This window comes from Urocitellus parryii, chromosome 7 (assembly GCF_045843805.1).
Source record: "Urocitellus parryii isolate mUroPar1 chromosome 7, mUroPar1.hap1, whole genome shotgun sequence".
Classification (NCBI taxonomy): Eukaryota; Metazoa; Chordata; class Mammalia; order Rodentia; family Sciuridae; genus Urocitellus; species Urocitellus parryii.
The window spans coordinates 147,869,241-147,882,064 of NC_135537.1; the positions used below are offsets into that span (position 1 = coordinate 147,869,241).

General features: G+C 37.7%; 1 pseudogene; it reads left to right on the top strand.

The window, feature by feature from the left end:
* Window positions 1-1,769: 1,769 nt before the first annotated feature.
* On the top strand, window positions 1,770-8,736 carry LOC113189304 (small ubiquitin-related modifier 1 pseudogene; annotated as a pseudogene).
* Window positions 8,737-12,824: the final 4,088 nt, after the last annotated feature.

Genomic DNA, 12,824 nt, shown 5'->3' on the forward strand with positions numbered 1-12,824 from the left:
GCGGGCAGAACTTGGATTTCCCCAGAACGTGTTTGTAGAGGGCCGGTGTGAGTTCGGGAATAAAGAATTGCTGTTTGAATCTACAAAGCTGTGAGTGGCTCATGATCTTGTGCCCACCCAGACTGCGGCATTTGGTGGCCCATACGGGGATCGAACCCGCGACCTTGGTGTTATCAGCACCAGCATGATTTTGATGCTCTGATCAAACAGAGCATTATTAAGACCTTTAGGCTCTAAATAATAAAAAAATATGTAGGGTCAAAGTTGTTGCTCAGTGATAGAATGCAAGCTTCTCATGCACAAGCCCTGAGTTCAGCTGCCCAAACTGCAAAAATAAATAAATAGTGCTTCCTATGAAATTTAAAATAAAAATATTATAAGCTATAAAAATAGGTGTAAGGGAAGTATAGCAAAGGTGATTTTTCCTGTGGTGATCTCCTTGATTATCTTTATCATTATTTTGGTACATCCATTTTGATAAAATACATATTTATTTTATTTAGTAATCTAGCACTGAGAATATATTAAAATGGATTGGTTAATAGTGCCAAATACTACAAATGTCAAAGATTAAAAAAAAAAAGGAGTTATTATGAGATTGGAATTAAAGCTCAAAGATAGACTGCTCAACTAGCATGCAAGAGGCTCTGGGTTCAATCCCAACACTGCAAAAAATAATTAATTAATAAAAGTACTTAATTGGAAAAAAAGAAAAAGTACCAGCATAAGGATGGACAAACATATGGATAGACAAGCATACTAGTAAAATAGAATAGAAAATCTAAAAGTAAACCAAAATACATACAGGAACTTAGTATTTGATAAAAATGAGCTATCTAATTGATGTAGACAATTAGATAATCATCTGGGAAAAAATAACTGTATACCTCACACCAGGATAAACTCCAAATGGATTTTATATTTAACTAAAAATTTAAAAACTAGCCAAGGACCATGGTACACACCTGTAATACAAGCTACTTGGGAGGCCAAGGCAGGGGATCACAAGTGAGAGAGAGAGAGAGAGAGAGAGAGAATGTTTTAATATTTATTTTTCAGTTTTGGCAGACACAACATCGTTGTTTGTATGTGGTGCTGAGGATCGAACCCGGGCCCCACGCGTGCCAGGCGAGCATGCTACCGCTTGAGCCACATCCCCAGCCCGAGACCCTATCTCAAAAAAAAAAAAAAAAGGCTGGGGGGAGGGGCGAGTTGTGGCCCTCAGTGTCACATGCCTATAATCTCAAGTTCAAAGCCAGCCTCAGCAATTTAGTGAGGCCCTAAGCAACTTATTGAGACCCTATCTCAAAATAAAAATAAATAAATAAAAAGGGCCAAGAATGTGACTCACTAGTTTAACAATCCTGGGTTCAATCCGCAGTACAATAAAAAAGTTTATTAAAAGGGGCATGGGCTCTCTCTCTCTCTCTCTCTCTCTCTCTCTCTTTTGTCCGCCGGAGAAAAAAAAAGTAAAAAGGGGCATGGGGATGTAGCTCAGTGGCAGAGTGTCCCTGGGTTCAATCACCAGTACTGAGGGGAGGGATATGTGTGTGTGTGTGTGTGTGTGTGTGTGTGTGTGTGTGTGTATGTATCCAGCAAGCAATGAAAGTACTAAAAAACCTCCTTAAGTAATGTTGACAAAATGGGAAAAATGTTTGCAGTTAATATTATAAAGGCTAATCTTCTAATAAAAAGGGCTTCTAGGTAAACCCTGGAACCAGGTTCGCCTACCTGAAGCCACTGCTGTGTAGATACCTTCCTCTGTCACCATGTCTGACCAGGGGGCAAAATGTTCAACCGAGTATTTGGGGGATAAGAAGGAAGGAGAATACATTAAACTCAAAGACATTGGGCAGCAGTGAGATTCACTTCAAAGTGAAAATGACAACACGTCCCAAGAAACTACCAAGAATCATACTGTCAAAGACGGGGAACAAATGAATTCACTCAGGTTTCTCTTTGAAGGTCAGAGAATTGTTGATAATCATATTCCAAAAGAACTGGGATTTTGGAGGAAAAAGATGTGATTAAAGTTTATCAGGAACAAATGGATGTCATTCAATGGTTTAGATATTCTTTTTATTTTTTCTTTGCCCTCAATCCTTTTTTATTTTAAAAAATAGTTCTTTAGGGGCTGGGGTATGGCTCAGTGGTAGAGCACTTGCCTAGCATGTGTGAGGTGCTGGGTTCGATCCTCGGCACCTCATATAAATAAAAAAAATAAAGGTACACTGACAACTAAAAAATTTTTTTGAAATAGTATTTTAGTAATATGGTATTCAAAATGGAATTGAAAACTAGCTCCCATCTCTTTGAAACATCTGGTAATTTGAATTCTTGTGTTCGTTATTCACAATTGTTTGTTTTCATCATGCCGATTTTTGGTGAGCATATTGCCCTCTCCTTAAAAATTACACATGTACAAAGAGAGGCCACCTTTTTCAGAACTACATTTTCAGGTTGGTGGTAATAAGAAAGATCACCCAATATAAGTGTCTATAATGACTTTCCAACCGGCCAAGAAGTTCTACTTGGACTCTGACTTTCAATGGGAGATGGAAGTTTTTCATAGAACTGAACTGTGAGAAAATTACCTTTCCTTAATTTGATGCTACTTTTAAAAGTCTGAGGGTCTGAACCAAAAGAAGAGGAATATTAGCTTTGGAGTCAAGATGACAAACATGGTGAGAATAATGACTAATTCCAAAGATGACTTCATGAAGAAAAAGCATTTTTTAAAAAATGTGTTTTTTTAGTTGTAGACACAATGCCTTTTATTTATTTATTTATTTATTTATTTTTATGTAGTACTGAGGATTGAACTCAGTGCCTCACATATGCTAGGCAAGCACTCTACCACCAAGCTATAACCCCAACCCAAAAAAAAGCATTTAAAAAAAAAAACTTGTCAGAAGATCTGAGAAAAGTTCTAATTTTCATTAGCAGCTAACAGTCATTCATGTAGAAGTATGTGCAATAGAACACTGTTCCTTTAGTTTTATTTTTACTTGTGGCTAAAATGAGGGACATTGGCTGTACCGGTTTCATTAACATAAACAATATCTGGAAAAAACATTATAAAGGAATGTCTAGGAATAGATAAGAGATCATCCAATCAAGAGAAACATACATGAAAGATCAACTAGAGCTCAGGAGTGGTGATTAAAAACATAGAGATTTGAGGTCAGCTATTTGTTGGAATCCTAGCTCAGAGTCACTAACTCTAGAACCTTGGACAAAATTCCGATTCTAAATTTTTCTCATCTATAAAATGCAGATAATAATTGTAGCTACCTCACAAAGTTGAAGTAAAGGCCAGGCAGGGTAGCCAGTTGACTAGTGTTAAAAGAAGGAAGGGAACAAAGAAATAGTTTCTAAATTTCTGGTATTTGAGAAACTTTTTAAAGAGATCCCAGGAAAAGGACCAACCTAATCCCATCAATCTCTTCTTTCCTTTAGGGCAGTTATTTACTAAGTCCCTACAAGTGAAATACAGCCCTAGGTCTAGGGATACAAAGAAAGTAAAACTGGGCTGGGGATGTGGCTCAAGCGGTAGTGCGCTCGCCTGGCATGCGTGTGGCCCGGGTTCGATCCTCAGCACCACATACCAACAAAGATGTTGTGTCCACCGAGAACTAAAAAATAAATATTAAAAAAATTCTCTCTCTCCCCCCCCATCTCTCTCTTTAAAAAAAAAAAAAAAAGAAAGTAAAACTGATGTGCTACTTGCCCTCAATGTAGTTTACCTCTAGATGAGAGATAGGCATCAATCAAATACTATGGAAATATATGATTACAAATAGATGAATACCATAAAAAGATTTACACTATAAAAAGGTATATTTGGAAGCTGGTGGGGCTGAGGTAGGAGTTCAAGGCCAGCCTTGGCAATTTAGTAAGACCCTGCTTCCAATGAAAAGGATGAGTAGTAGTTAGGTAAAACACTACTGAGTTCAGTCCCCAATATACAAAAAAAAAAAAAAAAAAAAAAAAGAAAGAAGGAGAAAATATAATAGGAAAACCTGACATAGAGTTTGAGAGGTCACATCAAGGGGGTGACATTGAACCAGACAGTAGTTAAGGTGAGATGAAGGAGTAGAAACACTGTTCTAGGTAGACTGACAAAACAACATAGCCCCTGAGGCAAGAAAGGACACTGGTGGACTATAGCTGAGCACAGAGTGAAGGAAGGGAAGAGAGGAGAGGATCCTAGAAAGAGAGGTAGTTCAGATAATCTGCTATCTTGGCAGTCTTCTGAGGACTTGGGACTTCATTCTGATAGAGTGGGAAGTTGCTGAATGGTTTTTAGCAGAAAATCAACAAGATCAAATTTTGCATTTTGAAAAGTACACTCTGGTATGGAGAACTGTATGCAGATTAAAGGCAGTTAGGAGTGTGTCGGGGAGACCTAGGCAGAGGTTACTGTTCAGGCCAATGATGACATTCCCTAACCCTACTGGTTTGTTTCCCTGACATTGTTTCAGTGGAAGGTCAAACCTTTTGTTGTTATAAAGTAAATGTGCATCAATTGTTAGCTATTATCTACAGTTAGAGATAAAAGGCTTAAAATTAATCCACCAGGAAGAATGAGTACATTGGAGTGAAAGGATTTCATTGAAGCAAAGAGATATAAATCAGATAGTTTCCTTTCTAGATAGGAGGAGGAGGCTTCAGGAGTAAAAGGTGAATATCACTGCAAGGGGCACATGGTATCTTGAATATCACTGTGACATTGATGGGGCACATGGTATCTTGCCAAAGTTTATCTTCACTGTGCTTTGACAATAATGTTTGGCAAGCCTTATCCTACTGAGGTTTGTGCTTTCTGGTTTTTTGTTTGTTTGTTTGTTTGTTTGTTTTTAGTTATAGGTGGATACAGTGTCTTTATTTTACTTTATATGGTGCTGAGGATCCAACCCAGTGCCTCATGCATGCTAGGCAAGCACTCTACCTTTGAGCCACAACTCCAGCACACTTTCTTTTGTTTTGTTGGGACATTACTATGTGGCCCAGGCTGGTCTCAAACTCTTGGGTTTATCAAGTGATTCCCCTGCCTCAGTCTCCTGGGGAGCTGGGACTAAAGGTGCTTGATGCCAGAGCCTGCTACGCAGTGCCTTTTTTTTTTTTTTTTTTTTGTATCAGAGATTGAACTCAGGGGTACTAGACCACTGAGCCATATCTCCCGCCCTATTTCATATTTTTTATTTAGAGACAGGGTCTCACTGAGTTGCTTCGTACCTCACTGTTGCTGAGGCTGGCTTTGAACTCTTGATTCTCCTGTCTCAGCCTCAGGAGCCTCTAGGATTACAGGCGTGCACCACCCCACCCAGCTCTCATTGCTTTGGGATAGTGCCAAGGGTGCAGACATTGCTGCATCTTGCAATTCTTTTTAACACTATGGAGTATTCATAGATGTCTAGGAAAAGAGTATCTAAATAAATTGTTCTGAAACTGAACCTGTGCGTTACTAAACTAACTTAATTTCCGAGTAAGACAATGACAGACACTAGTTTGTTTTTGTTTTTTGTTTTTGCCTAGGGCCTCACTAAATTGTTGAGGCTGGCCTTGAGCTTGCAGTTCTCCTGCCTCAGCCTCCTGAGTTGTTGGATTACAGTTATGCATCACCATGCCTGGAAGATACTAGTAATTTTTTTTTTTAAAGAGAGAGTGAGAGAGGGGGACAGAGAGAGAGAGACAGAGAATTTTTTTTAATATTTATTTATTTTTTCTTAGTTCTCGGCGGACACAACATCTTTGTTGGTATGTGGTGCTGAGGATCGAACCCGGGCCGCACGCATGCCAGGCGAGCGCGCTACCGCTTGAGCCACATCCCCAGCCCCATACTAGTAATTTTTGACAACTGCTTTTTTCTCTTGCTTCTATAAAGAATAGAATAGGCTAGGTTCAGTGATGTACACCTGTAATCCCAGTGATTTGGGAGACTGAGGTGGGAGGATTACAAGTTCGAGGCCACCCTGGACAACTTAGTGAAACTCTGTCTCAAAAAATTAAAAGAGCTGGGGATGTAAAAGCACCCCTGGGGCTGGAGTTGTGGCTCAGTGGTAGAGTGCTTGCCTTACACATCTGAGGTACTGGGTTCAATTCTCAGAACCGCATATAAATAAATAAAATAAAGGTCCATCAACATCTAAATATATATATATTATATATATATTACACACACACACACACACACACCTGGGTTCAATTCCCATCAGTTACCCCACCAAAAAAAGAATTGAGTACGGTTTGAATGTGATGGCAACCCAATTCCCTCATTTTGTCATGTATATATTGACAAAGCAGAATTCCTCAAGATGGGAGACTTTCACTTATATATAGAAGCTAAAAAAAAAAAAGTTGATCTTATAGAAGTAGAGAGTAGAACAGAGATCACAGAAATATGAAAGGATAGGGAAAAGAGGGAAAGGAAAAGGATGGATATTAGGAATCAAATTACTGTTGGGAAGAATAAGTTCTAGTATTCGATAGCATAGTGGGATGGCTATAGTTAACAAATTACTATATTTCAAAGTAGCTAAAAGAGAGAATTTTGAACCTTCCCTATACACACAAAAAAAGGTCAATGGAAAGGTGATAGAAATCCTAAGTATCCTGATTTGATCATTATACACTGTATAATATAATAAAATATCATAATGTATCCCATAAATATGTACATTTTTTCATATGTCAATTAAAAATAAAAATAAAAACAAACTGTAAGTCCTTGAAGTTTTCTTAAGAAATATGTTTTATATTTTATAGTGCTGGGGATTGAACCCAGGGCCTCCTGCATGGTAGGCAAATACTCTGCTACTGAGCCACATCCCCAGTACTTTTTACTTTATTTGAGATGGGGTATTTATTAAATTGTCAAGGCTGATCTTGAACTTGTGATCCTCTTACCTCAGCTTTCCAAGTAACTGGGATTACAGGCGGCATCACCCTGCCTGGTTTATGGGAGTCTTTTGTTTGTTCGCTTGCTTGTAGTACTAGTTATTGAAGCCAGGGCACTGTGCCACTGAGCTACATCCCTATCCCTTTTTATTTTTTATTTTGAGACAAGGTCCCACTAAATTGCTCAGCCTGCTCTCAAACCTGCAGCCCCCACAGTCATTGAGATTACAGGTGTGTGTCTTTGTGCCCCAGTTTATGTTTGGTTTTGTAGGATTTTTAGACATAACAACCAATAGTTTTTTTAAAAAATGCAACCATAGAAATCAAAATGAAAACAAATTTGTGGAGCCTGTGATACTCACATAACCGTAGAGCCTGACAAGTTTTTATTTCATTGTAAATCCACATGTTGAGAAAGAGTGTTAGAAATATACTTTAGATTGTAACATATTTCACAAACAAAGGTTTACTGTCCAGGAGTATATTCAGGATTATAAGACTTCTACAAGAAAAAGACTAACAACTCATTCAACATCTCTAGCAATTAAAATGCAAATTAAAACTACACTGAGGTTTCAATTTCAGTCTAGTAAGAATGGCAATTATCAAGCATACAAGTAACAATAAATGTTGGAGAGAATATGAGAAAAAGGCACACTCACACATTGCTGGTGGGACAGCAAATTGGTGCAACCACTCTGGAAAGAAGTATGGAGATTCCTCAGAAAACTTGGAAAGAAACCAAAATTTGATCCAGTTATCCCACTCCTCAGTATATACCCAAAGGACTTAAAATCAGCATACTAGAGTGACACAGCCACAACAATGTTTATAGCCGCTCAATTCGTTATAGCTAAGCTATGGAATCAACATAGATGCTCTGCAACAGATGAATGGATAAAGAAAATGTGGTATATGTATACAATGGAATATTATCCAGCCATAATAAAAGAATGACTTTATGACTTTGCCAGTAAATGGATGGATCTGGAAACTCTCATGCTAAGTGAAATAAGCCAATCCCCCCAAAAAACAGAGGCAGAATGTTCTGTCTGATATGAGGATGCTAACACATGGGGGGTCAGAGAAGACTAGAAGTTCAATGGATTAGACAAAGGGGAATGAATGAAGAGAAGGTTGGCGGGATGGGAATAGGAAAGACAATAGAATGAATTGGACATAACTTTCCTACATTCATAGATTAATGCACTACCAGTGAAAATCCACATCATGTACAACCACAAGAATAGGATCCTAGTTAGAATAAGTCATACTCCATGTATGTATAATATGTCAAAGTACACAGTACTATCATGTATATCTAAAAAAAATTAATTAACAAAAGATATCTCAGTAGAAAAATAGGGAGTGGTTATAAGCAAGAAAAAAGTCTAACATCAAATAAATATATGCAAAGGTACTCAAATTCACCATCAAGGAAGAAAATTACTGTAAGAACAATGACAGGACTTCAAAGCCATCAGATTGGGAGAAAAAATTAAGTCTGAGATTTTTAAATTAGGGAGAATGTGGAATATGGGCAATTTCTTTATTGCTAGTGGTTCTGTATTTGGTACAACCACTTTGGAAAGCCAATTGCAATCTAGTGAAGGTGAATATGTGTGTGCGTGTATATACACATACACGCACACACATGTGCACACACACACATTTATATATCCTACAACCCATTAACTCCTTGGCATATGTTCTAGACATAAATACATCCAAGAATATTCATTGTAGAAAAATAAACTATTATCTGATACTATCATATATGCAATTTATGAGTCTTCAAATTTTGTGTCTCTTCCGTAGAATGTTTGGTTCTTCTAGAGGCAGTAAGGGCTTTACTCTATAGCCTGAACTGTTTATTTATCATCTTGTTCAGTGGAGACCATAACATCAAGCCTCTAAACATAGCATTTCCATCCTAAGTTTTAGTAAATGGGATTTAAAAATATAATGAAATTTTCTTATTATGAATTTTCCCATGATGCAGTAATTCAGGCTTTATATTTGTCATGATTTATTTATGCTGCATTTATTAATTCCCACTACTGATTTTTCAGAGAATGCAGTTATCAGATTAAACCACTGGGTGGCGCAAATTCATGAGTCCAGGGAAAGTTCCTAACTTCCCAAGTTGCACCTATTGCTAAACTGTACCAAAGGAAGGAGGGCTAGGTAGAAGAAAAGACTTTTTGGGTTAGGCACAATATAATTCCAGCAATGGTGCATGCCTGTAATCCCAGCAACTCAGGAGGCTCAGCAATTTAGCAAGGCCCTAAGTAGCACGGCCCTTTCTCAAAATTAAAAAACAAAAAATTAAAAAAAAAGCTGAGGATGTGGCTTAGTAGTTAAGCAACCCTGGAATCAATCCCCAGTACCAAAAAGAAGAAAAGAAAAATCTTTGGACCTGAAGTTTCAATGTAAAATGGATCAATTTCCATAGATTGGATGATTGGTAAGTCAAGTCATTGAGTAAGGGAAAGAAAAAGATAGGGGAAAAAAGTGTTGGAATAATAAGGGAGAAGAGAAAGAAGAAGAGATATAAAGCCTAAGAGACAAGAATGTAAATCTAGAGAGACACATTCAAGTGTTACAGTATGGGTCAATAATTGCTGTATAGGTCCACGTTGATTTCCATCTTCCTAGCAACCCATGGCAGCTTTTATCTGAAAATAGAAATTATTTCATTCTCTTATAGAAAATCATTATGCTATCCTTAGCTACCATTTGATGTTGTGACATCATCATAATTTAAGTGTCCACTACTAACATGATACTTTGTTCATAGAAAGTAATATAGACAAATTAATATAGACACTACAGCTTCGTGGAAAGTATGCATAAAAAATGAATAGCAACTCAGAGCAACATGAGGGCCATTGTGTATATTCAGGAAATGAAATCCCTTTGGAGAGTGGGAGGGGAAAGGAGGACCATAGGACTCTCTTTGTCTCCTAGTCACAAATACATAAAGCAATTCTTCCTTGGAAAATGACACAAAGGAAAATGGTCTAGGTCAGAATATGATGGACAGTATTTAAAGGGGGTCTAAAATAAGAAGGGGTAGTTAAGGGTGGAGAATGATTAGGGCTGATGGCACCTCTGAGCCTATCCTTGCTTGCACTAACCTAAGGAAACAGAAAAGGAAGGACACTAAGTGCCTACTCAGGTCTTTCCAGAATCCTAGGTCACTCTGATTTTTGAGATCACAGTTATATCTAAAGAATGAAGAATGGCAAAATATATAAAATTGTTGAATATTTTAAGTATTTTTTAAATCAAGGAATGCTTTTAAAACAACCATACTATCGTGGCCATTAATGTCATTCAGCACTAACTTCAAAGTTTAAATTAGAGGTTTTGGGAATGTGCCTTCTTTGCCAAAGCAAATGTATACCTTAATCTTTGGACCTATCAAAAAAGTATTGGGGGGCACTGGGGTTGTGACTCAGCAGTAGAGTGTTCACCTCACACATGCAAGGCCCTGGGTTCGATCCTCAGCACCACATAAAAGTAAATAAATAAAATAAAGATATTGTGTCCAACTACAACTAAAAAATAAATATTTAAAAAAAAGTATTGGGGTGACATAGACACTTTGAAAAGTTGGAAGGACTTCTAGGAACTTCGAAAACTTGAATATAAACACAATAAATATACCAACTGGAAATATGTAATAATACATTAACTGGAAAGGGGGATCAGGTTAAAAGTAGTAAGAAAAGTATGATATTGTGTAATATATATATGTATCTTTTTATCATATCTATATGTATTTATAAACTTTCTGTAAAGAGATATATCACTGTCAACAGTGGTTATCTCTAGAAGGAGAGATTAGATATAACTTTTAATTCTTTATACTTTCCATTATTTTCAAAATTTTTAAAAATGAGAATGTACTTTAATAATCAGAAAAACAAAGTATGACAACTTTGTAAGAAAGAATTTGCAATAAGAACCATACACTTTGCAAAGGAGTAATTTGCACTTACATAGAAATGTTTTATCAAGTTGCATCTGTAATGGTGACACAGAGAATTGTGCCTGGCTCTGAAGCAATCTGAGACTAAAGTCCACATCCCAGAGTCCCCATAGGAGTTCTCCCTTCTGAACTGCCATCTCTTTGATCTCTTACTTTTCAAGAATCTCCACTAGTGAGGGAATATAGGATTCAAAGTTGTTAAGTGACTAGGGAGTTAGAAAATCCACAGGGAGATTTTGCTTTGCCATGGGAAACAGATGTTCCCAAAGCAAAATACATAATTTTGACTCAGTGAATTTTTATAAAGAAAATCAATACAAATGTCCAAATTATACTCTTGCAGAAGAGTTGATAGGCATGGACTTTGCCACAGGTTTCTTCTTCTGGGAAATTTCATGTTTCCAGATTAAGAGACATTCAGTTGTGGTGGAAAAGGCAGAGACATGTGGGGATGAATGCAGGCATTAATTCTAGACCAAGAGCTTCTAAGAACATGTTTTTAATAATCCTCCCAATTGGTCCCAGGAAAAGCAGGCACTTTCCTCCTATTTTTTTTTAATATATATATATATATTTTTTTTTTAGTTTTTTTTTTCGGCAGACACATCTTTGTATGTGGTGCTGAGGATCCAACCTGGGCCGCAGTGCGCTACCGCTTGAGCCACATCCCCAGCCCCACTTTCCTCCTATTTTATGGTCAAACTAAATAATAAGAGATGGCAGGATAAACTTAAGGTGATGTTGTGATTCAGTGGCAGGGTGTAATGTATTTATCCGGAGGCCACACCAGCATTTTGTCCTTTCTGTCTGCCATATGTTCCAAGTGTGCTCTGTGGATCTTCAGAGATTCTTTAGTGCTTCACCAAAACATGACATCACCCATGCTTTTGTCTCCTCTGTCTCTTCCAGGTTCAGCTTGTTCCTCTGCTATTATAGTACAGTTTTGAGAATCATTTTTTGGACAGTATTTGAAGTGAAAGAAAGAAGAATACAATGTATGTATGGCTTCCACCAGAGAACTAAGAAAACAGAATTACATAGAAGCAGGCACATATCACCAAAATGAAATGGTTTCAGAATCTTATGAAAAGAAGCAGGCTAACATCCACCATTCCCTTTTCCACTTAAACACTTCTTTAAGATCAGCTGTTTCCACTTTCTCACCAAATTCTTGCTTAGGCAGGTCAGACTCCACTCACAGCTGCACCTCTATCGTCGTCATAATCATTCTGCTCTGGAATCCTTATCCAAACTGTATGTAGCACACTACTAAATTAAAATATGTATCAGACTCACTTTAGGAATTCTGGATTGTGAGGAGACTTCACTTGAGTCTGCAGTCTCTAAGCCCCTTGGGAATGACTTATGAGGAGGGCTTTTGGAATGAGTAGGGTCAAGTTCCCTTCACCAGTGTGTTGATAGCCATATGCAGTGGCAGAGGGTAAATCATAAAACCTGTGGACATTATTCTGGAAGAGCAGGACATTAGTTTGTAAGCTCAATGACAGCCAGTGAGCAGGAAGTCAGCTGTGAGGATAACAGAGGAGTTGGGATGTGTGCCACACTACCAGCTGCCTTGCCCAGTTTCTTGGAGGCTGTGTTTAAGTCTTTTGTCAAAGAGAGCAATGAGATCCATTCATAGTACTTAGAGGGAAGGCCTTTGTTTTCATTTGATGGAATGGAAAGATATCCATTTTCATGGACATCCAGAGTGAATCACAGAGGCTTGTGGCAACGTCAGTAGCAGTGTCCTGAGGGTAACTGCTCAGTCCAGGCTCTTCCTTCCCTGACCTGGCAGTACTGATGATAATGCCCCACCACCCCATGAAGATATAAATGTAACACTGGCAAGAATCTGCCCATATTGACTAATAATAGGGAGGAAACAGTGGAGAAGAAACAGTGTATTCATTTAGAACAGAATTTT